General features: G+C 35.5%; 1 long non-coding RNA gene across 1 annotated transcript; it reads left to right on the forward strand.

The window, feature by feature from the left end:
- Nucleotides 1–413: 413 nt before the first annotated feature.
- Nucleotides 414–27,249, forward strand: LOC131514780 (uncharacterized). The gene is made up of 3 exons (XR_009263267.1): nucleotides 414–568; nucleotides 26,353–26,478; nucleotides 26,699–27,249. It is a non-coding gene; the product is annotated as an uncharacterized LOC131514780 (long non-coding RNA).

The raw sequence follows: 27,249 nt of genomic DNA on the forward strand, positions 1-27,249 counted from the left end.
CATCCCCCCAATCCCATCAGAGGGGAGGCCTTTGTATTAATCTCACAAATCCGGAGAACACAAGTAAAACAACCCATTCAGCGGTGATAGCCTTGTGTGGGGGTCTGAGTGGACTGGCCCTCATGCCAATGGTGCAGGCACATTCCACAGGGATGAAAGTGATCTGAGACACCCAGCTAGAGCTGACAAAATCTAGGAGGCAGGTGACAAAGTGGTGACATGGTCAATGATGACAACCAAAAAGCAGTTCCAAGTTAATATCACATACAGAGACTTGTGCCAGCTTCACTCCGTATCACATTGTTATGTGGTAGAAACAAACTGCAGCGAGAGGGCAAAAAAAAAACCAAAACCAAAAACAACTCATTCCACAGATCTTCACTGTTGTGTAATGAGATTACAATGCAAAGGTTTGCTACCCATGGGAGGTCTTTGAGCAATTCACCACCCAGGAACCCAAAACGAACTAGATGAACTCTGCTTAAAACAATAAGCCGAAGGTTTCTGTATTGTATTACCTCACCAGGCAAAAGTGATGAGAAGAAATGGGAATATAAGAAGGAAATAGGTAAACTTCCTATGGTTACTTTCTCATGACACATTTCTCTTGAGCATTCATAGGTCAGCACTGTTTCATAATAACCTGCTTTTAAAATAGCATGACAGAAGCATGTGTAATTTGTGTTTAGTGACCTGAGAGCAATCTTTCAGTAAAACAGTGTGGTTAAGTGCCTGCCAAGGCAACCCTTGGTCTGTAATCCTCTAGGAAATAAGGGTGGAGAGTATTCCAGAAGTATCCATTGCTTTCTCTTGTTTATTATGGGAAAATCTATTGCTTAATGTGAAATTTTTTCTCTGTCTCAGAAGCCCCACTCTACGTGCAAACCATGAGGTTCATATTTTCTTGCTCAAAAAGAGGGAAACAAACTCTTTTCCTTTTGCCAAAGCAAATTAGCATTTATGAGATTTATTTTCTTATGTATAGGTAGTAGCCCAGAACCACACCCCTCACCAAATCTGCTTCTTGCGTAGCATGTCTCCAATGTTAGAATGAAAGAAAAAGTAGTGCTCGAAGATAAAATCTATTATCTTCTTCAAAATACTCACACTGTGGCAGAAATGGATATCAAGTTTTAGAACAAGGTGAAGGTCTGAAAAAAATCAGGTTTTTTTTTCTCATCATCATGACTGAACTAACCTTAAATTCAACCAATTTGACCTTCTGCCTGTCACCTAGCCTTCCTGTTCCTGCCTCTCCCTTCTAATCTCCCTCCTTCCTTCCTTCCCTTGACAAATATTCATTGATGACCACTTACTCTGTGCCAGGTGGTTGTGCTAGGCTCCAAAGGTGAGAGAAAAAGAATCCAAAATGAATGAAAAGTTTTCTCTCTTATATTTCACTTTGTACACTCCTAAAATTTAAGTTTCTTCTAACAAGTAAGTATCACTTTCTTTAAGGTATCCTAAAAGAACTTTTTTTTAAAATTGTTTTTAATGTTTATTTATTTTTGAGACAGAGACAGAGCATGAACAGGGGAGGGTCAGAGAGAGAGGGAGACACAGAATCCGAAACAGGCTCCAGGCTCTGAGCGGTCAGCACAGAACCTGACACGGGGCTCGAACTCACGGACCGTGAGATCATGACCTGAGCTGAAGCCGGACACTCAACCGACTGAGACACCCAGGCTCCCCTAAAAGAACTTTTATAAAAAGTAATCATGTCATCATAAAACAGAGCTTGACAAATTTTTTCTGTAAGTCCAAACAGTAAATATTTTAGGCTTTGTAGGCCATATGGTGTCTGCTTTGTGAAAGCAGCCATAGACAATACTTAGAGAAATAGGTGTGGCTATGTTCCAAACAAACTTTATTTACAAAAACAGGTCATAGTCCATTTTTCATTTGCTGAACCCTGATCTAAAAAAATTGAGACAAGGCCCTGCACTCCAGGTAAACATAACCTAGTGATTTTTTTTCCAGTAACATCATGCATGAGACATAGTAAGCATTAAATTAAATATCAGAGCACACTGATCTTAAGGAAATTATTAACCATCTCTGGGCTTTAGCCTCCTGATTTGAAAATTATAATGGAAACGTAATTAGATATTCTTGAATGTTTTTTCAACTCTGAATTTTGCTTATGTCTTATCATACACCAACTCCTATCATGCAGCCAAACTTATCAAGAATAAAGGTTGCTTGCTAAAATTTCTCTGAGCAGTATATGCAGAGAACAGGTATCTCTTGCCATTGATAGGATCTAAAGTGTGGGAGCTGGCAATCTGAGAAAAGCCAATTACGAGTCCTGCTAAACAAATAGAAATAAGCCACATTTCATTTAAGAAGCATTTTTATATACATTTTCACATACAATCCTCATTACAAGTACATTGGCTAGCAAGAATAAATATTTCCTTCACCTTTCAAATAAGAAAAGAGAAGATTAGAGAAATTAAATGATTTGCCCATTGTCTTATATCTAATGCCTAGCCAGGCAGAACCTTATTCCCAGCCAAGTCCTAATTCAGAGCTCTTCAAACCATGCCAGACTTCTTCCAAAATACACACTTTGAATTACTTAAAAAACTGCAATATGAATGTGAATTGTTGGAATGGCAGCACAAAAATGACTAGTGAATTGCACCAATAAAGGTAAGTGTTTTGTAATCGAGTTCTATGAAGCAGGGAAACAAAACACAAGACAATAGAAACAACCTGTGATGAAGAAGCCACCCACAGTGCCTACAGTACCTGCAGCCCACACCAAAATACAAGTCTCACACGCAAGGATAAGGCATGCAGGTCAAGGAGAGCTTTCCTGTTTAGCCCATGAAGACAGAGACACCCCCTTTTTATTTTCTGGAAGAAAGTAAAATGATAAAACTATTAATATCTTCCTAATTAAACATCTTCAAAATAAAAATACATTTACCAATTGTACATTTTAAAAACAATATTTTTCTATTAGTGGACTCAGAGCTTTGTTTATTCCAGATGACAACAAAAAATAAAAATACATTTACAAATTGTGCATTTTAAAAATAATTTTCTTCTTTTTGTGAACTTGGAGCTTTGTTTATTCCAGATGACAACAAAAATGTCAATTATTTCCAAAAAACTGTATTTTTCATGATTTAGTTTTCACTTGTTTCTTCATGTTTTTCACACTCCATCTGGTTCTATGTATTCAATGTCCTTTTCCTTTTTGCCAAGTTAAAAAAAAAAAAAAAGGCACATGCACTACTCTGTGTCTTCAAAGCATTTTACAAACACTACCAAATTGGAATTCTTTATGGTTTAAAATTAGCTCCTTCTTATTTTTCTCATGAGCCTCTAAAATGCCTCAGCAAATGGGTTTTCTTCTGTTGTTTCAAAAAAATTGTTTACTTAAGTAAATATTATTTGTATGTCATTCAGCATGTATTAGAACATTTATATAGTCCAGGCTTTTAAGGAAAAAAAAGATTAAGAAATGGTACATTCTTGTTTTTATTTTTCCTGTGAAGTTTAACATTGGTTTACCACATTCAATTGGTCAAGCACTATGTGTTGACAGAAAAGGAAGCAAATCTCTACCTTTCAGGAAATCATGATTGTGGAGCCGGTCGCATGAATACCTTATTTCACTAAAGGCAGACAGATGAATGCGAGCTAACAATGAGGATATCGAGCACTAATACTAAGTCCTTATTATGTGCAAGGCATTTTCTAACAGATCCTCACACAATTAACTCAATTAATACAACTATAGGAAACAACAAAGTACTCTGAAGTTATGGTATGGGAGATAGAAATTAATTTCAACTGTTTGACTAATTGGCCAAGTTCGTAGGCATTTTAAAGGGTTCTCAAACCATTTTTCTTTTATTCCTTCACACAATGGTCTTATTAGCTATGTTTATGCCACATTTTTCTTTTTCCCCCCCTTTAAATGTATAGTTCACTAAAATCTCCTGCTATGGGCTGAACAGAGTCCCTGTCCAAAATATTCATATGGAAATCCTAACCCCCAGTGATTCTATTTAGAGATAGGGCCTTTAAAGAGGTAATTAACTTAATCTGAGGTCATTAAAGTGGGCCCTTATCCAACATTAACAAGTGTCCTTATAGGAAGAGAATATTTGGTCACAGACGGGTACAGAGAAGATTGCTACCTACAAGCCAGGAAGAGAGACCTCAGATGAAACTAGCTTTGCTGACACTTTGATCTTTGCTTTGTAGCTTCCAGAACCATGAGAAAATAAATTCGTATTGTTTAGGCCACCCAATCTGTGATGCCTTGTTAAGGCAAACTGATCAGACTAAGTTGTATATGTTTCTAACATGACTTTTCATCATATTTACTGCTATTTTATTTATGTCTTGTATTTTTAAATGTTTTTATTTATTATTTTGAGAGAGGGAGAGAGAGGGCAAGCAGGGGAGGAGCAGAGAGAGAGGGAGACACAGAATCCAAAGCAGACTCCAGGCTCCAAGCCGTCAGCACAGAGCCCAAAGTGGGGCTCGAACCCACAAACTGTGAGATCATGACCTAAGCCGAAGTCGGACTTCTAACCTACTGAGCCACCCAGGCGCCCCTATGTCTTGTATTTTTGAAATAACCCTTTATAAAAAGGACATAGCATTTAAAAATTAAAATTGAAGGGAGGAAAACGAGACCCCATAATGGCATTACCAGGCCATCAATACGTTAAGTGACCGTAACCCACTCCCATGGAAAGGGCAGTTAGAGTCACAGGTGATACATCACCTCTAGATGTATCGTCCCAGCCCTGATGGTAGAAACAAAAGCTTATTTGTCCTTTAAAAAGTGTAAATAACAAATAGATAAAATTCACACACCATAAGAGAGCATTTATTTAAGAGTTGGGAAAAGAAACCAGATGGTCTCCTGTCCTTTTCCACTCTATTCTTAATGGTAGTTCCTATGATTTTGAAGACTGTGTGCATTTTTCTAAAACATTACAATTAGTTGTTAGAGTGGCACAGACCGGGAAAATAAATACTTTAAGAAAGATTGTATAGAACCCAAAATCACATAAACTATTATTAGAATTATTTTTTAATTCGGAGCACCTACTGAGGCAGGAGGGAGCAATTAAAGGTCATTCTTGTTTACCTTGGACTCTCAGAGTCTTCAAATTAAACATTCTCATAGCCTAGATTCTGAGATTTGGGCCTGCACAGAAAGTACAAAATATATCTGCTTAGAATTCAGAGGCTTCTTTGACGAAAAATATTATTAATAGATAATATTATACTGCTTATTTTTTCTATGTCAAGCCCCCCTGCTCACTATGAACAACTACTGCTTCTCCTGCCTCTTCCTTGGCAGAGGTTTCAACTCCTACCCTCTGTCCCTGATAACTTACTTGCAAGGCACAGAATACAGTACAGTTCTGAAACATGCCCGAAAGGAAACACTGTGCATGTGTGTGTGAGTGTGCACGTGTGTGTGTACATGTGTGCCTCTGTTGCTTTCACTTGCCTGGAACATTTTAGCTCCTTTCCTCTCCTTTTTAAATTAAAAAAATTTTTTTTTCCTCTCCTTTTTAAAAATTTTCCTGGAGAATACGTTTTTAATTATTATTAATTATAAACTTTTTTGAGTTATAATAGACCATAAAAGTACAAACATTCAAAATTTATTTTTTTTTAAATTTTTTAATTTATTTATTCATTCAAGTTAGTTAACATACAATGTAGTACTGGAATCAGGAGTAGAACTCAATGATCAATCACTTGCATATAACACCCAGTCCTCATCCCAACAAGTGTCCTTCTTAATGCCCATCACCCTTTACCCATCCCCTCACCCACCTCCCCTACAACAACCCTCAGTCTGTTTTCTGTATTTAAGAGTCTCATGGTTTGCCTCCCTCTCTATTTTTATATTATTTTTCCTTCCCTTCCCCTAGGTTCATTTGTTTCTTAAATTCCACATATGAGTGAAATCATATGATGTCTGTCTTTCTCTGCCTGACTTATGTCACTTAGCATAATATCCTCTAGCTCCATCCACGTTGTTGCAAATAGCAAGATATCATTCTTTTTGATTGCCGAGTATATGATATACATATGTGTGTATATATGTGTGTGTATATACATATTCATATATATATTCATCAGACGGTGGACATTTGGGCTTTTTCCATAATTTGCCTATTGTCGATAGCACTGCTATAAACACTGGGGTGCATGTGCCCCTTTGCATCAGCATTTTGTATCCTTTGGATAAACACCTAGTAGTGCAGTTGCTGGGTCGTAGGATAATTCTATTTTCAATTATTTGAGGAACCTCCATGCTGTTTCCAGAGTGGCTACACCAGTTTGCATTCTCACCAACAGTGCAAAAGTATTCCCTTTTCTCCTCATCCTTGCCAACATCTGTTGTTTCCTGAGTTATTAATTTTAGCCATTCTGACAGGTATGAGGTGGTATCTCATTGTGGTTTTGATTTGTATTTCTCTGGTGTTGAGTGACATTGAACATCTTTTCATGTGTCTGTTAGCCATCTGGATGTCTTCCTTGGAAAAGTTTATTCATGTCTCTGTCCATTTATTCACTGGATTATTTGTTTTTTGGGTGTTGAGTTTGATAAGTTCTTTATAGATTTTGGATACTAACCCTTTATCTGATATGTCATTTGCAAATATCTTCTCCCATTCCGTTGGTTGCCTTTTAGTTTTGTTGATTGTTTCCTTTGCTGTGTAGAAGTTTTTTATCTTGATGAGGTCCCAATAGTTCATTTTTGCTTTTATTTCCCTTGCCTCTGGGGACATGTCAAGAAGTTGCTGCAGCTGAGGTCAGAGGTTCCTGCCTGCTTTCTCCTCTAGGATTTTGATGGCTTCCTATTTCACATTTATGGCTTTCTTCCATTTTGAATTCATTCTTGTGTATGGTGTAAGAAAGCGGTCCAGTTTCATTCTTCTGCATGTCTCTGCCCAGGTTTCTTAACACTATTTGCTGAAGAGACTGTCTTTTTTCCATTAGATACTCTTTCCTGCTTTGTCAAAGATTGGTTGGCCATACATTTCTGGGTCCATTTCTGGGTTCTGTATTTTGTTCCATTGATCAGTGTGTCTGTTTTTGTGCCAGTACCATACTGTCTTGATAATTACAGCATTGTATTACAGCTTGAAGTCTGGAATTGTGATATCTCCAGCTTTGGTTTTCTTTTTCAACATTACTTTGGCTATTCAGGTTTTTTTCTGATTCCATACAAATTTTGGAATTGTTTATTCTAGCTCTGTGAAGAATGCTGGAGTTGTTTTGCCAGGGAGTGCATTGAATGTGTAGATTGCTCTGGGTAGTATAGACATTTTAACAATATTTGTTCTTCAAATTCATGAGCATAGAATGTTTTTCTTTGTGTTTTCTTCAATTTCTTTCCAAAAATTTCTACAGTTTTTGGTGTACATATTTTTAAAAATTAATTATCTATTTAATCTAGATTTACAAATTTATTGCTCTGAAGTTGATTTTTTTCCTATAATTTTTCAATCTGTTATGTATTGTCCTTGTTTCCCTTTTCATGTCTACAATTATCTGTACCTTTTTATCTTGATCATATTTACTAAAGTATCATATTAATCTTTTCAAACTACTATTTTTTGTTTTTATTCAATTTTTCATTTTTTATTTTCTAGTTAGTTGGTTTATGCTTTCATTTACATTAATCCTTTTTTCTATTCTGTTCATTTTGTTCTGTTTTCCTGGATACTTGTTTTAAAAGCATAGATTATTTATTTTTAATACTCTTTTTAAATAGATACACTTGGAGCACATGGGTGGCTCAGTCAGTTAAGCGTCCAACTTCGGCTCAGGTCAGATCTCACAGTTCATGAGTTTGAGGCTCTGTGCTGACAGCTGGTAACCTATAGCCTGCTTCAGATTCTGTCTCCATCTCTCTGCCCCTACCCTGCTCACACTCTGTCTGTCTGTCTCTTTCTTTCTCTATCTCTCAAATATAAAAATAAATAGATAGATAGATAGATAGATAGATAGATAGACTTAAGTTCATACATTTTCTTCTCAATTTTGCTTCATATTCCAGTAGATTTGTTATATAACACTTCACTTATTTATTTAGCTCTGAATAGTTTACAAGTTCCATATTGATTTGCACTTTAACCTCATAGTTATTTGGTTGTATGTATGTGTTTGTACACACGTATGTGTTTAATTTCCTCATATATGGAGATTTTTTGAGTAGCTGAATTTCTTGTAATTGTTGATGAATAAGTAAATGCAGCCTGTATAATATCACCTTTATGGAATTTGCTGACATTTTCATTGTGGTGTAACGCATGATAAATTTTTGTGGCTGTAGTCTGTGTGCTTGAAAATGATATTAGTTTTGCATGCATGGTACAGGCTTCTTTGTACAGCTACTCAGGCTGGTTAAGTGCATTACACAACCCCTCCATACCCCTTCTTATTAGTGGGTGGTTTCTTGGTTGGTTTCCGTGAGAAGGATGTTCAGCCTCTCACTGTGATTATGAATTTGCCCACTTTACTCTGTAGGGCTATCGGTGTTTGCTTTACATAGTCCCCTTTGTGGTGCTCCAGCTAACCAACTTGTTGGTTGCCCACGCCTGTGGGCCGTAATATCTATGACTGAGGTGATGAAGCAGGCTTGCTCCTTCTCATATTCAATGACAGAAGTTCTCTTGCACATTTTGTATTCTTTTTCTTTCAGGATTTCTTTATATGTTCTAGTTCCCTGAGAGTCTTTTCTTGGTTTTGAGCATTACACATGTATAAAGTTGGTTTTTAGCTTTCATATGGATTTGGTGAAAGATGTGGAAGGAGAGGCTAAATAAAGCATCCGTTCATTTCAATCCTTTCAAGATCGAGTTCAAGAGTTACTCTAAAATGCCTTTGATGGCTTTTCTCTTCCATTGCTCCAGCCTCCCCTCTGATCATGCCACTCCTTGTCCCAACTTTGCAATGCCACCAATCTTGTTTCAGTTTCTCAACACAGAAAGCTCTTTCCAGACACAAGACTTTTACATGTTGATTTTCTCTGCCTGGAATTTCCATTTGCTCTATAATTTACCTATTAACCATACCTATCCTTCAGGAATCGGGTTCAATGGCACTTACTCAGAAACTTGCTGGATAATCTAATATAACTCAGTTCTACTTTCTTCCAGTACCTACACTTTTTTCAGTAGTATATTTCAAAATCTTATTCTTTTTTAGAGAGAGACAGAGAGAGAGACAGAGAGAGAGAGTGGGGGAGAGGGGCAGAGAGAGAGAATCTTAAGCAGACTCCATCTTCACCATTAATGACCAACACAGGGCTCTATCCCACAACCAAGCCGAATCAAGAGTCAGACCTAAGCTGAAATCAGAGTCAGATGCTCAACTGACTGAGTCATGCAGGCACCTTCCAAATCATATATTTTAAAAAATCTGATTGTTTACTTGTTTATTTCTTCTTCCCAATTAGTTTCAAACCCTAATTGTACAGAGACTATATCCATTTGTTCCTCACTATATTCCTATGCAGAGACAGGACCAGCAATATAGTAAGTATCAGAAGAATGTTTGTTGAATGAATGGGTGCATATTGCCCTCAAATAGTAGCACATTTAAGATTGAGGAAGGATCACAAGCACTAATAAGGTTAAAATTCCACATAGGATGCATTCCATCTTAAAGAGATGTACTTACTCTGAGAACTTAAGAAAATCATAAAAGCTACGAGTTATAAAGTGCCAGGCATTTTATATTCATTATAGCTAATCTTTACAATAACACTTACATGTACAGGGGAGTAAATTGAAGATTTGGGAAATTAACTAACTTATTCAAGATTGAGTTATCCATAATAGCAGAGCTAGGATTCAAAACCAGATGCGTTTCTTTCTAAAACTTGTCCTTTCTTTACGTTATCATTCTATGCACCATTAGGTAACATTTGGTAGTCTAAGAAATAGTATTAATTTTATTTTGAAAGCAATTTATTTTAAGGAAATCAAGTGATATTTTCAGCTTTAAACTTAGATAAGTAAGGCAAATATAAAATGTGATTATCAATTTAGACTCAAAAAATTTAAATAGCTAAATAAACACTCAAAGATATCCCTGCAGACTAGGTCTTTAGATTCTTGGGGCAGAACCTCTCTAACAAATTTTATTGAGTCAATTTACCAAAGTGAATAGGCATGACCACAGGATTTAATGGGAACATATAAGTGCCAGTTTTTATTTCTCCATTAAGGCCATGTGGATGGGCTACATTTAATACTTTCCTCCGTCTAAACTGCCATGCATTAAAATAACAGCTCAAGTCAATTTGGGCCAGTTTTGTCACATAAAGCTGATAAACATCTGAATAATTAGATCAAATATCTGGATGATTGGTGACATCTGTAATTGAACTGATGGAACACTTGAGTATTCTAGAAACAAAATAAGAGATAGCTTTGCCTTACTCACTTAGAGTGAGAAAATAAATAGTTGTCTTTAGGACCTTTATGCACCTGCCTAATATCCTAAATGTGCCTCATAAGGAGATGAACATGATGTGTGTGTGTGTGTGTGTGTGTGTGTGTGTGTGTGTGAGACAGAGACAGAGACAGAGACAAAGAGTGTGTTTACATTCTTATCATCCCTAGAGGGGATTTGTTTATTTAGTTTCTGCAGCTGAATATTAAAACAAAAATGAAGAGAACAACTTGGAAAGATTTTTATAAAAAAAAATAGATTCACTCCACCCTTATTACAGCATTATTTTTACTTAGCAAGTTTTCTAATAGTTTTGCAATAGAAGCAATAAAGAAAAGGTATAAAAATCTAGAACCTAATAAATTACAAAATTTCAGAAAGAAAAACCTCAGTAATGTTTAAAATATCAATATAAAATATACCCACTAAGAAAAATATGAGACGACAAAACCTTTGAAATAAACACATAAAAGGATAAACTGAAATACCTTTGAGTGTCTCATGTAAAACCTAACACCTCAATTATTACAATAAAATATACCAAAAAGCTTACGATATAAGAATTAGCAATTGTCTTAACTTAATTTTCCTCATATTGAATTAAAATAACTTATATTTTGTTTTCCTAAAATACTGCTTTTGTAAATTTATTTCATTCATCTGTTTGAATTTTATTCACTTTTGAAGGTATTCATTCCCAGTATAAAGAAGACCACTGTATCTTCCGTATGTGGGGCACATATGAATAGTATTCATTAGGTTTGTTGGAAACAAATAGAAACAAGCATTAAATGGCAATTAAGATCATGGGTCTGCAGCTAAATATTTATCTATTTAAATCACACATGGAAAAGACATATAATCCATGCATAAAAGATGCCTCTAATTTCTATTTGGAGAGTTTCTTTCTATCAGAAAAGTTAGCTAATCTATCTGTGCCTCTGTGTGCCTCACTGACAAATAAAAATAACGATATAACAATAATACAATAAGGTCATTTAGAAATTAAATTAGGTAGTATACACAAAGCAATAGTACCTGACAGTGAGAAAATGCACAAAGCCATCAGGAAGGAAAATAATTCACTGGTGTATTTCTAGTAATAGTTTTGTAAATTGGGCTTTATAAATATATACTGAAAGTTCCAGTGAACGTAGAGCCATCTCTTTCACAGAGACAAGAATGGAAGGAATTTAAGCAAAAGACCACAAGGAAGAAGATGCAAGGAATAAAAAACAGGAAATTGTATTTTTTTCTGTAGTGCTAAGGGCAAAAAAAAAAAAAAAAAAAAGAAAAAAATACTAATCTTTGTGATGTGCTGCCCTGAACATTTTACAAACTTGATCTTCATGCCTTGATATCTTGTTTTTTCCCCCCACACTTATCTCATGAAACTCAGTGATTATTACAAATCAACCCTTTCTCTGGTTTCATCTTCAATGTCCCCCTCTCCTTGTTTCCCATTCAGTATTTGACAAAATAGTTTGACCTCCACCTCTCTCCATTCCTTTTGCTTAGAGAGTATGACAGCATATGGATTTTTTTCCTGTATTCATTTCTCCTCCCACTCTTCTTTCTCCTTGCATGGTATTTTTTTTCTTTCTTCCCCACCGCTTCTTGGACATTTTCCAAGGTTTTTTTACACTAGATAAATGCGATACTGTGAAACACCAACCCCAGTATCTGATATATGAAAAGTGGTCAACAAATGTAAGTTCCCTTTGTTCTCTGACACTTCTTTTCCCAGTGATGTCATCAGTGTTCCTGACTTCAGTAATCACTTCCATATAGATGAGGCTTAAACTTCTGTTTTCTACTGACTTCTCTCCTCAGATCTACTTTTCTGTTCCTACCTACCTGCTGAATGACCGGCTATTAATCTCAATTCTTCCTTTCCCTGCTCTTGTCCACATATCACTACCCCCAACTTCTCCCCAAATCTTCCAACTTTTTATAGTCCGGGTCATTTATTTTGATCATTCTCAAAATATCAGAGATAACTTTCTTTGTTCTCACTTTTAAAAGTCACTGGGTCTTAGAGGATCTATATTCAAAATATCTAACACACTCATGTCCTTTTCTAAATTCTCAATATCACCTTACTAGTTTGACTGTAAGCATTCACACTCAGGCAATTTAACAGACTGAAGAGCATCTCAGTCCAAATCTCTACTCCCAATATTTTGTTGTCACTAATGATACATTAATCTTTCTATAAACGTGCCTGGAGTATTTCTTTGATTATGATCATTCTTTTAAGAAAACACTTTAAACCTTCTCCCACATTCAAACTCAATACCTTTTGTAGTAGTTATCAATTTATGTTTGTAGACTTATCTCTAATGATTTTAATTCTTACTCTGTGTTATAGCAAAGCTACATGACTAAGAGCTCCCTGCTTCTGCCTTGTCCTTTCTTACCCTGTCTCCTTCCATATGAGATTTTTTTCCCCCACAGTCATTGCTGATTGGCATTGAACCTATAATGTAAGACTCAGAGTATGTATCATTTTCTTAAATGAGTGACCCTATTCAATTCTAAGGCTTCAACAACAGGAAACATATATAACACAGCTTTTTGTTGTTTAAAGTCTCTACCGTAATGCTCCGCATCTTGTAAGTAAAATATATCTGATGAGTGTAGGGACATATTTGTCCTTAAGCATATATGTATGCTATCACTGTGTTCTAGAATAAAGCCCTCCGAGAGAAGGGGCTTTGTCTTATATTTCATGTTTCATTTCTCTACAGTTCCCAGAATATTCCAGAAACACCTAAAAGAAGGGAAATAAATGTGATTTTATTTTGGTTGTTGGTTTTGAAGAGAGCAGATAGTTATATCTCTCAGATTGAAATATGAAATAACCACTAGCGTGGTCAGAATGAGCCATTTCCAGAGGCCTAATTCGAATGATCAGAAATGCAATTTCAGCAACAGGAGCAGGAACCACTGTAACCACAACCAGATTGGAGCAAAATATGATAGGTCTTGCCCTCAAAAAAACTCAGCGCTTGTGATTAAAAAAAAAATCTAAATAGGCCAATAAGAGAAATGGTTGGAGAGGAGAAAAGAGTCACTTAGTGCTGCTGATGACTTCTTCATCAGCGGATGGAATGTGGGGGATTCTGAACTGCAGCTGGTGCTGATAGGGGCTTAAATATTCATGTCAGCCTTTCAAGAAGGGATCCACTAATATCTCCCCCCCCCCCATAATCTTAGAGATGAATACAAGTAAGTAAACGGGAAAGAAGATTTCCATTTTCTGGCACACTGAATACAAATGCTGTCGCTGTGTTTTGATAGCAATCTAGGGAAATGTCTCCACTCGCTCTCATCTTGGTGATAAGAAGCTTTTATGAGGTGATTGACGATTCATTTTTTTAGGATTTATTTTTTCCATTTTCTTCCCTTTTTACTCTCCTTGGGTATTTAGTCCCTGACCAGTTCTACCAAAATAACAGTTTGAGAAATAGTTTATTGAATAGGAGTTTTAGCAAAAAAATAAAATAAAATAAAATAAATAAGTCCTAAACTCAAATCCCCAGCTCCTTCTTTAGGGTAACATAACTATAAACAAAGTAAAAAATAAATACAAACAAAAATTACAGTAGCTTCTATTTGTTGAACACTTACTCTGCAACAGCCACTATGTGAGAACTGTGTTGTTTTTTTTTTTCTCCTTTACTCTTTATAACAATCAGGCTTGTGAGGCAAGAAACTTAAGCTTCAGAAAAGCTTTGGTTCCAATATTGTGACTGCAGAGCCTGTGTTCCCCATCCCCGTGGTTTGTCCCTCTGGCTCTACACTGCTGTACCTTAATTAACCTCTATGAACTTCAATCACATTGGTAAGCAGGGTCTAGCCATAAGTCTTACTGTAATCCTCAATTTTGTGCATATTTTACTCCATTAGAGAATTATTTACTTCACTCTGTACTGATTAGACCTGGATTGTATTTGATACTCATGAGCAATAACAAAAGTAAAATGAAATGCAAGTTATTGGCTCCTCTAAAAAGGTTACTTAAGTAAAAAATTTGGAGTACTTAATTTTAATCAAAACTTGCAAAGACCATATAAATATTATAGTAATGTGTACTCACAAAGAAAAATTTTCCTTTGGGAAAGGTAAATGGTTAATTAGAGATATTTAGTTAGTTATCATAATTTGAATCCTAAGAATTATTAAAACTGTGTATGTGATAGTTAATGTTGACTTTTCTTGGCCTATGTGCCAAGATATCTGGTCAAATATCATTCTGAATGTCTCTGTGAGGGTATCTTCGGATGGAATTACATTCAGATTGTCCACCATTAGGTGGGTGGGCCTCATCCAATCAGTTGAAGGCTTGAATAGAAAATGTCAATCTTCTCTAGCAAGACAGAATTACCTATCAGATTGTCCTCCTGGTTCTACAGGACTTGAATTGCAACTATTTCCTGAGTTTCCAGCCTGCTGTCCTTCCCTATCAGATTTTAGACTCACCAAACCTCCAGTCATAATAAAAATCTCTCTCTCTCTATCTCTGTTTCTGTCTCTATTTCTCTCTCTCCTGTTGGTTCTGTCTCTCTGGGGAACTGTTCTCAGTATATTTTGTTAGAGCAATACCATTTATACTTGAGGAAAAGTTTCATCACTATTTTGAAATTTTGAAATCTCTGCATTACCATCAAAATGTTGAGATGATACTGGTTATTGAAAGAACAGAAAGAAAGAAAGAGACAAAATGAGAGCTGTTAGATGCAGAAAAGATTGCATTTTTAAGGACCATTTAAGTAGTTCAAGTTATTCAAATTCTGGTTAATGGTGACAAAGGAGTTTCCATCAAATATAAAAAGAGTGATTAATACACTTCTATCATTTGCTACTTTTTATGAGATCAAAGTTCTTTACAGATTGGTCACTATCAAGATTTCAGAGAGGTGGTCATTTAAGTTTTTGATTAGAAATTTGGTGAAGACACTTCAAACACAAGTTCTAAAATAAAAGTTATATCCACGTTTGCAAATTCAAATTCCTTAGCTGGAAAAAATTGAAGTGTTTTATTTGAAAGTATAACACAAAACTATTTAGTTTCTTTCCTAACACTCTGTATTTTACTTTTTACTGTAATTATATGACCTAAAAATGTATTTTTAAAAAAAAATCAAGATCAATGTAGACTCCCCAACCCCCTCCCCAATTTATCCCTGTAAGTCACATAAATATTATGATTTGTGATGTGTCATAATATGAAAAAAGTTGGAAGCACTCTCGAAAAGAAAAAATAGAACTGGATTTTTTTCTAATGGCAATAATCATTAAACTTTATGAAACCAAAGGGCATTAGAGATTCTGCTCATCAAATTGCATCTACGTGGCTTTGCATTCTGTAGCAGGAAGTACTTTAGATACTCGTCAGACTTTAAAAGCTTTCAGATACGATTGCCTCCTTGCAATGAACAAGAAAAGGCAAGACTAGACAAATGGAAACTATTTGGAAAGTTGTTGCAATAAGCCAGGAGAGAGATGATGTAGTCTGAATAAAGATAGTGACCATGGTGATAGAGAAAAGCAGGAAGCTTTGGGAGATATTTATTAATTAGAATCAATAGAATTTTGTATTGATTTGATGGGAGGAGTCATGAAGAAGGAGGGGGGAAATCAAGGTTTCTGGCTTGAGTACTACAAATTGGCAACAGTCCCTATAAAGAGCAGTCTGTTACCTGAATATGGGGTAGAACTACATTGTCACTAGTCCTTACCCTCTTCATCCTCAAGTGTCTGGTTCTCTCAAAGACACTAAGGAACACAAGAAGACTGTCAGCTCTTTGACATTTTCTTCACTGATCAGAAAAAGAATGGAATAACTTTTACCTTCTTCACAAAGTCCCACAGGTCTTTCCAGAATTCTGGATCAGGTAAAGACTTTAAAACTATGAGACCTGGGGCGCCTGGGTGGCTCAGTCGGTTAAGCGGCTGACTTCGGCTCAGGTCATGATCTCACGGTCCATGAGTTCAAGCCCCGCGTCGGGCTGTGTGCTGACAGCTCAGAGCCTGGAGCCTGTTTCAGATTCTGTGTCTCCCTCTCTCTGACCCTCCCCCGTTCATGCTCTGTCTCTGTCTCAAAAATAAATAAACGTTAAAAAAAAAAAATTTTTTTTTTAAAACTATGAGACCTAAGGGTGCCTGGGTGGTTCTGTTGGTTAAGCGTCCAACTTCTGCTCAGGTCATGATCTCACGGTTCATGAGTTCAGAGCCTGGGGCCTGACAGCTCAGAGCCTGGAGCCTGCTTCAGATTCTGTCTCCCTCTCTCTCTGCCCTTCCTCTGCTCGTGTTGTTTCTCTCTCTCTCTCTCTCAAAAATAAATAAACATTAAAAACAAATTAAAAAAAAACTATCAGACCTAACTTTAAGCAATTACAAGGTGCCTCCTGATAAAAACTTTCTTTCACTTAAGTGAGAGCTTACTCTTTAATTATTACCACCAACCCCCACTGCAATCTGTATTGCTATCTTTTGTTTTTATTCAGTTAAGGAAATGGAGAGATCCACTGTAGTCTTGAGTGATTTTCTGCTTCAGGAAGGCAAAGGTATTAACTAGGCAGTAAGAAGTAAATCAGAACACATTCAAGATGAGAGAGGCCTTGTAAACCATTTGATGTACCTTCTTTAATCTATAGGCAGGAAAACTGTGGCCCCGGGGGTGAGGTACAATGGGCTGAGACCAGGGAAAGATACAGAGCAGACTACCAAAGATTACTAGAAACATAAATGTAAATGAATTAATGAGTCAAATCAATTTTTCCATCTCAACTACAATATTTCACCAAAACTCAGGATGCTGTCAGTTGTAAAGCATGGGGGAAGAAAACCTACCAATTAAACTATGACAAAATACTAAGTAGCATCATTGTAGGATACATCCCAATTCGAGATTTGTTAGTATTAAAAATATATGTGTCTTAGAATTGATGAGCTCCAAAAGCAAAGCTCCCAAAAATCCTACGATAGCGAGCGGCATTTCTAACCTACTTTTAAAAGTTAAGAATCCTTGGAACACTAAGATACACAATGAGAAATTTTATACATGGCCAACCCCCCTCCAGGATTTGGTCCTGCCACAGCTGAATCAGGAAAGAAGAAACAAAGTGAGAGAAACAGAAAGAGAGAGGAAGGGAGAGGAGGAGAGAGGAGGAACAGATTATAGAATGGAGGAACAGATTATACACAACTTTATTCTCTAAAAATTCTTATTTTTCTTGTATTATAGAGAAATGGACCCACAATTCTGTGTTTGGGCTCATTCATAACTTTGTTATAAGAAAAAATTATAATAATGTATAGTTATTTATTCACATGCGATGACTATAAACTATAGTTCGGAAAGGGTCACAAACCACAGAAGTTCTGCCTTCTGCTTTATTTCAAAGCTTATAGCATCATTTGGGACAAGACTAAGTAACTCTGGAAACACTTAGACGGTATAAAATGCACACTTTTATTTTGTAAGCATTCGTTACATGAGTCATTAGATAAATTTCTTCTTCTAAGTAAATTTATCAAATTATTATTAAGTCACAAAATTTTAAGCCAAAAATGAATAAAGAAAGCACATGCTCTAAATTAGAGGAAGGAGGAAATAAGAAGGTATGGGGTGTGGTGAAATGCATAACCATGTAAATGTTATCCAGCTTTCTTAAATTGGATTTTTTTTTCTTTTGAGGTTAGATTCTTGCATAATATGTATGGAATAACTTTTTCAGGAGTGTAATTAGAAATGCAGTATGAAAACCCACCTTCTTGCAACATGGCATTACTTACTCCTAAGAAAAATAACATAATATCAAAGCATATGTTTCACTTTAAGTTGCCAGATCACTTGAAAGTTTTTTTCTAACAGACTTAATATGGCTGGGAAAAGCGTATTTCAGATTTGACATAAGAGATTATCACACATCTACTCATCATGTTGTACCTAGGTGGCCTTTGAGTTTCAATGCTGAGAGTTTCAATGCTGAGAAGTAGTCTTCTTGTATTTCAGAGTTTAAGAGCTTTTAGAAACAGCAATCTCGCTGAATTCTTGAAAGAACTTGTTATACACTTAGAAAATTATATGGATTTTTGAAAATTTTTATTTTAAATTTATTTAATCTAAAAAAATCGTTCACCCATTTTCCCCACCCCCACCCCACCTTTTACATACACCAATCTGTTTTCTCTATCTATAAGTCTGGTCCCCCCTCCCCCCTCCAGATTCCACATATAGGAGATATACAGTATTTGTCTTTTTTTTTTTTTTACAGTATTTGTCTTTATCAGACTTATTTCACTTAGCATAATGCCCTTAAGGTCCATCTGTGTTGTCACAAATGACAAGATTTCTTTCTTTTTTATGACTGAATAATATTACATTATATACGTATATTATACACGTATATATATACCACATCTTCTTTATCCATTCATCCATTGATAGATACTTAGATTGTTTCTATTTCTTGGCTAATGCAAACAATGCTGCATTGAACATGGGGTGCATATATCTTTTCAAATTAACATTTTGTTTTCTTTGCATAATTATCCAGAAGGGGGATTGCTGGATAAATGGTAGCTCTATTTTTAATTTTTTTTTAAATTTTTTTTTTAACGTTTATTTATTTTTGAGACAGAGAGAGACAGAGCATGAACAGGGGAGGGGCAGAGAGAGAGGGAGACACAGAATCTGAAACAGGCTCCAGGCTCCGAGCTGTCAGCACAGAGCCCGATGCGGGGCTCGAACTCATGGACCGTGAGATCATGACCTGAGCCGAAGTCGGACGCTTAACCGACCAAGCCACCCAGGCGCCCCATCTATTTTTAATTTTTTGAGAAAACTCCATACTTTTTTCCATAGTGGTTGCACCAATTTACATTCCCACCAACAGTGCACAAGGTTTCTGTTTTCTCCATATCTTCACCAATACATGGCATTTCTTGTCTTTTGATACTAGCCATTCTAATAGGTATGATGCAATATTTCATTGTGATTTTGATTTGGCCGTCCTTGATGATTCCTGAGGTTGAGCATCTTTTCATGTATCCATTGGCCATCTGTATGTCTTCTTAGGAACACTGTCTATTTAGATTTTCTATCCATTTTTAAGTCAGATTATTGACTTTTTTGCTATTCTGAGTTCTTTGTATATTTTGGATATTAACCGTTATCAGATTTATGATGTGCAATTATTTTCTATCATTCACTAGGTTGCCTTTTTATTTTTGTTGATGGCTTTCTTTGCTGCCCAGAAGCCTTTTAGTTTGAAGTAGGCCCACTTGTTTATTTTTACTTTTATTGCTTTTGTTTTCAGCAGATCCAAAAATATCACTGCCAAGACCTATGTCAAAGGGGCTTTTCACCTATGTTTTCTTCCAGGATTTTTATAGTTTCAGGTCTTACATTCATGTTTTTAATACATGAGTTAACTTTTGAAATGGGTAACAGTCCAATTTCATTCTTTCACATGTGGCTGTCCAATTTTTCCAACATCATTTACTGAGAAGACTGTCTTTTCATCATTATACATTATTGCATCTGTTGTCATAAATTAACTGACCATATATACATGAGTTTACACCTGGGCTTTCTATTCTTTTCCACTGATTTGTGTGCCTGTTTTTATGCTACTATTGGGTTTTTTAAAATTATTATTATGGGTTGTAATATAGTTCGAAATCAGGGAGTATGATGCCTCCTGCATTGCTCTTTTTTCATAAGACTTCTTTGGCTATTCAAATCCTTTGTGGTTTCACAAAAAATTTAAGATTATTTGTTCTATTTCTGTGAAACATAGCATTGAAATACTGATAGGGAGTGCATTAAATCTGTAGATTTCTTTGGTAGTATAGATATTTTAACAATATTAATTCTTCTATTCCATGAGCATGCAATATCTTTCCCATTATTTGTGTATTCCTCAATTTCTTTCAATAATGTCTTATAATTTTCAATACACAGTTCTTCTCCTTTGTTAGATAAGCTTATTCCTAGGTATTTTATTCTTGTTAAAGCAATTATAAATGAATTGTTTTCTTAATTTCTTTTTCTTATGGTTTGGTATCAGTGTAAAGAAATGCAATAGGTTTTTGCGTATTGATTTTGTATCCTGTAGCTTTACTGAATTTATTAGCTCTAACAGATTTAAAAAAAATTATTTATTCTTGAGAGAGAGAGAGAGAGAGAGAGAAAGATCATGAGCAGGGAAGGGGCAGAGAGAGGGAGACACAGAATCTGAAGCAGGCTACAGGTTACCAGCTGTCAGCACAGAGCCTGATGTGGGGCTTGAACTCACAAACCTCAAGATCATGGCCTGAGCTGAAGTCAGACACCTAACTGTATTATACTACAGTATTATACAGTTATGTAAGGTATAACCATTGGGGGAACTGAGTGAAGGGTACATGATACTTCTCTATTCTATCTTTGCAACTTCCTGTGACTCTAACTTTTCTATATCTATATCTATATCTATATCTATATCTATCTCTATCTCTATCTATATCTATCTATATGAGAATCAATGAGTAATGGCGATGGATAAGGTTGAAACATGTTCAGTAGTTAATGACATTTGAGTTTGTGTGTATGTGTGTGTGTGTGATCACACTTAATTTATTTGGCTATTTTGATTAACTTCAAAAAAAATGAGATTTTTTATACCTACTGAAAGGGACATGTGCTGAAAAGTTGAGGAATACACTTCCCATTTTATAGAACCATAGTACCAAGTGCAGTTTTTTTCCAGTCTACAAGGCGGAGTGGAGGTGGAGCACAGATTGTTGCAGTGCACAGAGCTGGTGACCGGGAGTTACAGTGAGGAAGACTGAACCACAGTGAGTTAAGCTAAGCCACACTGGTCTCCTGGCTGTGCTTCTTAGGTCATCTTGGTCACTAGTAGAATATTGTTGCACACTATCATACTGCTCCTTTAATGTATGGGACTAATACTTCTGGAAGAATATTTTTAAGTTAACTCTACCCCCAATGTGGGGTTCCAACTCACAACCCCGAGATCGAGAGTCGCATGATCCACCAACTTAGCCAGCAAAGCACCCTTAAAAGAAGTTCATTAAAGTAAATTCAATTCCTCTGCAAGTATTCAGTTGAAATAAATTAAAATCTTAAGTAGAAAATTATAACTACCAAAATTATCTTCAGCACCTACTACACAGTTCACTTCACATTCAGGGCTGCAGACAGTGCTCCTGAGCTTTGTCCTCATGAAGCTTATTAAAAAACACAGAATATGAGGGGCACCTGGGTGGCTCAGTCGGTGGATCGTCCGACTTCAGCTCAGGTCATGATCTCACAGTTTGTGACTTTGAGCTCCACATTGGGCTCTGTGTGGGCAGCTCAGAGCCTGGAGTCTGCTTCAAATTCTGTGTCTCCCTCTCTCTCTGCCCCTCCCCCACTCATATTCTGTCTCTTTCTCAAAAATAAATATTCAAGAAATTAAAAAAAAACACAGAATATGATGGAAATGAAGACTAAAGTCTAGACATGTACAAATGCAATTAAACATCTTTGGCCTGATGCAAAGTGTATAATAGACCTGAAGCAAGAAGAAGAAATATTTCTTCATATATAAAGGTACTTCTGAAATTATGTATTGACAATTAGAAGATAAGAGTGAAAATATAAAAAAATTACATCGACATATAGAAAAGAGCATCAACGGGTTTTGCAAAAGGCTTGTAAGACATAGTTGTTGTTTTTTTTACATCTAAGCTTATGAAGTTATTTTATACATGTTTGAAGAAAAATATAAAACTTATTTTTAGGCCAAATGTTCATGAACAAAAGCGTTTAATAAACCAGGTATTAGAATTTGGGCTGGAAATATTAATGTTATTTTAATTTTTGTGAGTGATTTCCAGGACCACTTTGACAAGTTAAGGATGATAGTAAGGAATAACTACAAATTATTACAGGTTTTATGACATAATTGATAGTGTTTTCCAAACTTAAAGCCTAAGCCATGTATCTATGAGTGCCAGATAAGTCTCTCACTTTATTTCAAAGTCCTTCATAGTAGTGCTTTAAAAGATCTTATAGCAGTAGACTCAGTAGTTAAAATTCATACTGTCTGTGTCACACTTACGAGGCAGAAAATAATTCATGGCTAGACATCCCAAATTTCAAGTCAGGTTCTTTCCAGACACATCTGTGCACCAAATGAAAATGCAAAGCATTTCATTGCATAGTACATCATTTGATTGGGGAATAAATGGAAGATTTATTCCTAATAGTTTCTTTTGCTGTTCACATTTAAATACATAAGATAAAATGGAAAGGAAGTTCTGGTTTGGCACTGCTTTCATTACAATCGCCAAAAGCAGTGATCTATAGTTCCCCCCCAAAAAAAAGAAGAAGAAGAAGAAGAAGGAGTCATCACTCCTTCAGCTAATAGTAGATAAACATTTAAAATGTTTATCTTAGGGGCACCTGGGTGGCTCAGTCGCTTAAGCATCCAACTTTGGCTCAGGTCATGATCTCACAGTTGATGGGTTTGAGCCCTGCATCAGGCTCTGTGCTGACAGTTCAGAGCCTGGAGCCCGCTTCAGATTCTCTCCCTCTCTCTGCCCCTCCCCCACTTGCTCTCTCTTTCTCTCTCTCTTTCTCTCAAGAATAAACATTTTTAAAAAAGAAATTAAAAATTTTATCTTAAAAATGAACACCCTTACATGAGTATATGTCTTTCCCAGTGAACTTTGTCTTATTCTGTATACTAACCATCCTTGCTGTTGAGTAGAAAACTTGCAAAATTTCTCCTACATACCTTAATCTTTACCACCATTTAAAGAGAAGAAGAGGGGCTCCTGGGTGGCTCATGCAGTTAAGCGTCTGACTTCAGTTCAGATCATGATCTCATGGATTGTCAGTTCAGGCCTCATGTAGGGCTCTGTGTTAACAGCTCAGAGCCTGGAGCCTGCTTCGGAATCTGTGTCTCCCTTTTTCTCTACCCCTTCCCTGCTCACATTCTCTCTCTCTCTCTCTCTCTCTCTCTCTCTCTCCCTCAAAAAACAAAAAAAAAACAAACAAAAAAAATTTAAAAAACTTAAAGAGAAGAAGAAATTATGATAATAGCTTAATCTAGCAAGTTTGAAACAGATCCACGAGAATTAGTGTAAAGTGTAAGATAATTAAAGATTACATTGAGTAAAGAAAGGAAAAATATTGTCTGTTCTGAAATTTAAGACAAGATGGGAAATGAATTTTTAAAGCTTTTGATTTTGAAAAGTTATATTGAAACAGGAAGTTGCAAAGATAGAATAGAGAAGTATCATGTACCCTTCACTCAGTTCCCCCAATGGTTATAACTGACATAACTGTAGTATAATATGAAAACCAGAAAAATTGACATGAGCACAATGTGTGTGTAGTTCTACAACATTTAATCACATGTGTAGATTTGTGTAATGACCACCATCAAGACACAGAACTATGCCATCACCACAAAGATCTCTTTCTCTTGCTATCCTTTTATAGCACCCTTCTGCCACCATCCATAATCTCTGACAACCACTAATTTGTTCTCCACCTCTATAATTTTGTCATCTCAAGAATGTTATATAAATGGAATCATACAGTATGTGATACTTAGAGATTGGGGTTTCTTCTTCTTCTTCTTCTTCTTCTTCTTCTTCTTCTTCTTCTTTTTCTTCTTCTTCTTCTCCTCCTCCTCCTCCTTCTTCTTTTCACTCAGCATGATGCCCTCAAGATTCATCCAAATTGTTGCATTATGAATAGTTCATTCCTTTTTATTAGAACAAATATGCAGAACTGCCAGTGCTGGTTGTATGATAAGAGTATGTTTAGTTTTTAAGAAAACTAAGCTGCTCTCCGGACTGGCTGTACATTCTCACTAGTAGTTGTGCAAGATCCAGTTCCTCTGTATCCCCTCCTGCATTTGGTATGGTCACTATTTTTACTGTAACTGTACAAATAGATGTGTGGTTATATCTCATCAGGGTCTTAAACTGCATTTCCCTAATGCAAATGATTTTTAACACCTTTTCATGCATTCATTTCCATCTGTATATTTCATCAAAAGGCCTAAGTCTATTTATTTTAATGTATTCATAGGACACCAAACGATATTACACGATACCAAGTAGTTTCTTCAAATAGTAAATGTCATTATTAATCAAAAAGGATAATTTTCGGACTAAGGCTCCTTTGTGACATAATCCAAGGTATTGTATAGAATAAAATTACAGTGCATATACCATCCTATAATTAATAAACATTAATTAATGTTTAAAAATACTTTCAAAGCAGTAAAAAAGTACAAAAATATAAAATCCCCAAACAAAATGAATCAAAGAAAATAATCAAATATTCAATGTTTTCAAAATAATTTAAAAACAGTACATAAGCTTATAATTGTAAGAGAACAAAGGAAAGGCTTATAATGATGCTTTGTCTGAAAAAAAAGCATTTGTACAGAATGATATGGTATGATGTACATATTCAGAATAATCAGAAGGTGAGAAAGGATAATTATTTAATATATATTTCTAAATAGGATTATTTTTTAAGTAGCTTTCTTTACACTTGTTTTTACTTCTTAACAACCAAAAGCTACCAAAAGTCTTGGTATTATATGATAAGTAGACTTATCACAGGGGAAATAAATGTCGACATGATAGTTATTGAAGCTATATTTTGAATGCAGTTGATAATTCTCCTGAATCATTGAATTTACTTGGGTGAAAATATTCATTCTACCAACATTTATTAAGCACCAACTGTATACCTGTATTAAGCAAGTACTGTGTAAGGCTCTTGAAATTCATGGGAAATAAATATTCTCTGATTTTAAGAGGCTTAAAATATAGTAGGGAGAAACAGAATTACAAAAAGCTTAAGTGCTAATATTTCCTTGAAATGCTAAAAGAAAAAAGGAATGAGATCTTACGGTCCAAGATAGTTAACTCTCTGAACTTACAATAAAACTATTCTGAATACTTATTTGATAGAATTTACTTACATAGCACTTTAATTTCTAATTTATTTTCACTTAGAAATTTCAAATTCATGAAAATTACATAGAAAAATGGGAGAGAGATGAAAAGATGAGAGTTGATAGCAACATTCTGTACCTAATAGTTATGAATTGTATTATTTATTTTCGCTCTATTAATTAATCCAAAAGGTTTGATTTGGTTCTGGCTAATGGAAATGCTATGTATGTCTGTTGTATACTATAAATATTTACATATTTCCATTATTTAATAATTAAATACTGTATAAATTCCAGACTGTACATGTGAGCTAATAAAGTCGCACATTAAAATGTGACATAGTATCCTAATATTAGAATTCATGTATGAGAATATGAATGGTCAGTTCTCATAAATTTGATAGTGTTTCCCAGAACTGAAGACTCCAAGAAAAAAAAAAAAAAAGTACATGCATAAAGTACTCTCTATAGACCTGGAGGGATTTTACAGGAAAATAATGAGGGGCGCCTGGGTGGCGCAGTCGGTTAAGCGTCCGACTTCAGCCAGGTCACGATCTCGCGGTCCGTGAGTTCGAGCCCCGCGTCGGGCTCTGGGCTGATGGCTCGGAGCCTGGAGCCTGCTTCCGATTCTGTGTCTCCCTCTCTCTCTGCCCCTCCCCCGTTCATGCTCTGTCTCTCTCTGTCCCAAAAATAAATTAAAAACGTTGAAAAAAAAAAATTAAAAAAAAAAAATAATGGGAAGAATTGTTTCTAATTCCACTCAGGACTGAATACAGAGACATGAAAGAAAAGACGCTATTTGGATAGAAGATTTCTTAAATGCTTCAAATTTGGAAGGGATAGACGAAGTGTGTTAAAAATATCCACCACTCTGAAAAATACTTGAAATAGAATTTTCCTTTTATAGGTCTAATTAGCCAGGAAAATGGGCTGGAGTCCTTCTCAAGGTCACTCTAACCTCTAAGGAATCTATGTCTTCTCTTCAGTAAGAACAGAGCCTCCTTCTCTCTTACCTCCATCCTGATCAGGCAAGGTAATTGGCATTCTGTGATTGCTTTCTTAATGCTAATACCACAATAAACAGCGCCATCTACTGACTAAATTCTATAATTGACTACTTCTCAGAATAGTAAATACTCCTGTTTGTTATCTGTGTTTACATGAGTCACGTGTTATATTATAATTATTTAAAGCTACCAGGAATGTATATATCATCTATCTTGATCTTCCTGTTTTTTGTTTTTGTTTTACAGATGAGAAGGTTGAGATCCAAAAAGATCAATCAATTTGCCCAAAATTTTGACAGGTGTTTTTCAGTGAGCACCACCATGAACTAAACCCTGGGAATAGAAAGAAATTTAACACTTTGGAGGTGGAAATCAATCTGTAAAGTTGTCCATCCATTGGGGAAAATATGTGACAAATATGATTAATGACAAAAGTATGAAATCCATATAGCAAGGCAAGTTGAGAAATAGCTGATGTAAAGTTTTAGGAGAAGGAAATGCTAACATATAGTTTTAAGTTAAAAAAATGAAAGAAGAAATACTAAATTAAGGTTATTTTGTTCTTCTCTTTTTAACAGAAGGTTGAAACTATTTGTGGATTGTTACAGAAGCTTGATTTGTTCTCAAAAATGTATGATATATAAAATCAACTCATTTTGCTTTAAGATGTCTCCCATCAATGCCAACTTTTGGATCAAGAACTAAAAGAAATATATCCATATTATATGTAATCTTTAGCTTTATGGCAATTAGGATGAAACAGAGTCAACTCAATGAAAATGAGTTTTTTAATTGTT

The sequence above is a fragment of the Neofelis nebulosa genome, chromosome 6 (assembly GCF_028018385.1).
Source record: "Neofelis nebulosa isolate mNeoNeb1 chromosome 6, mNeoNeb1.pri, whole genome shotgun sequence".
Classification (NCBI taxonomy): Eukaryota; Metazoa; Chordata; class Mammalia; order Carnivora; family Felidae; genus Neofelis; species Neofelis nebulosa.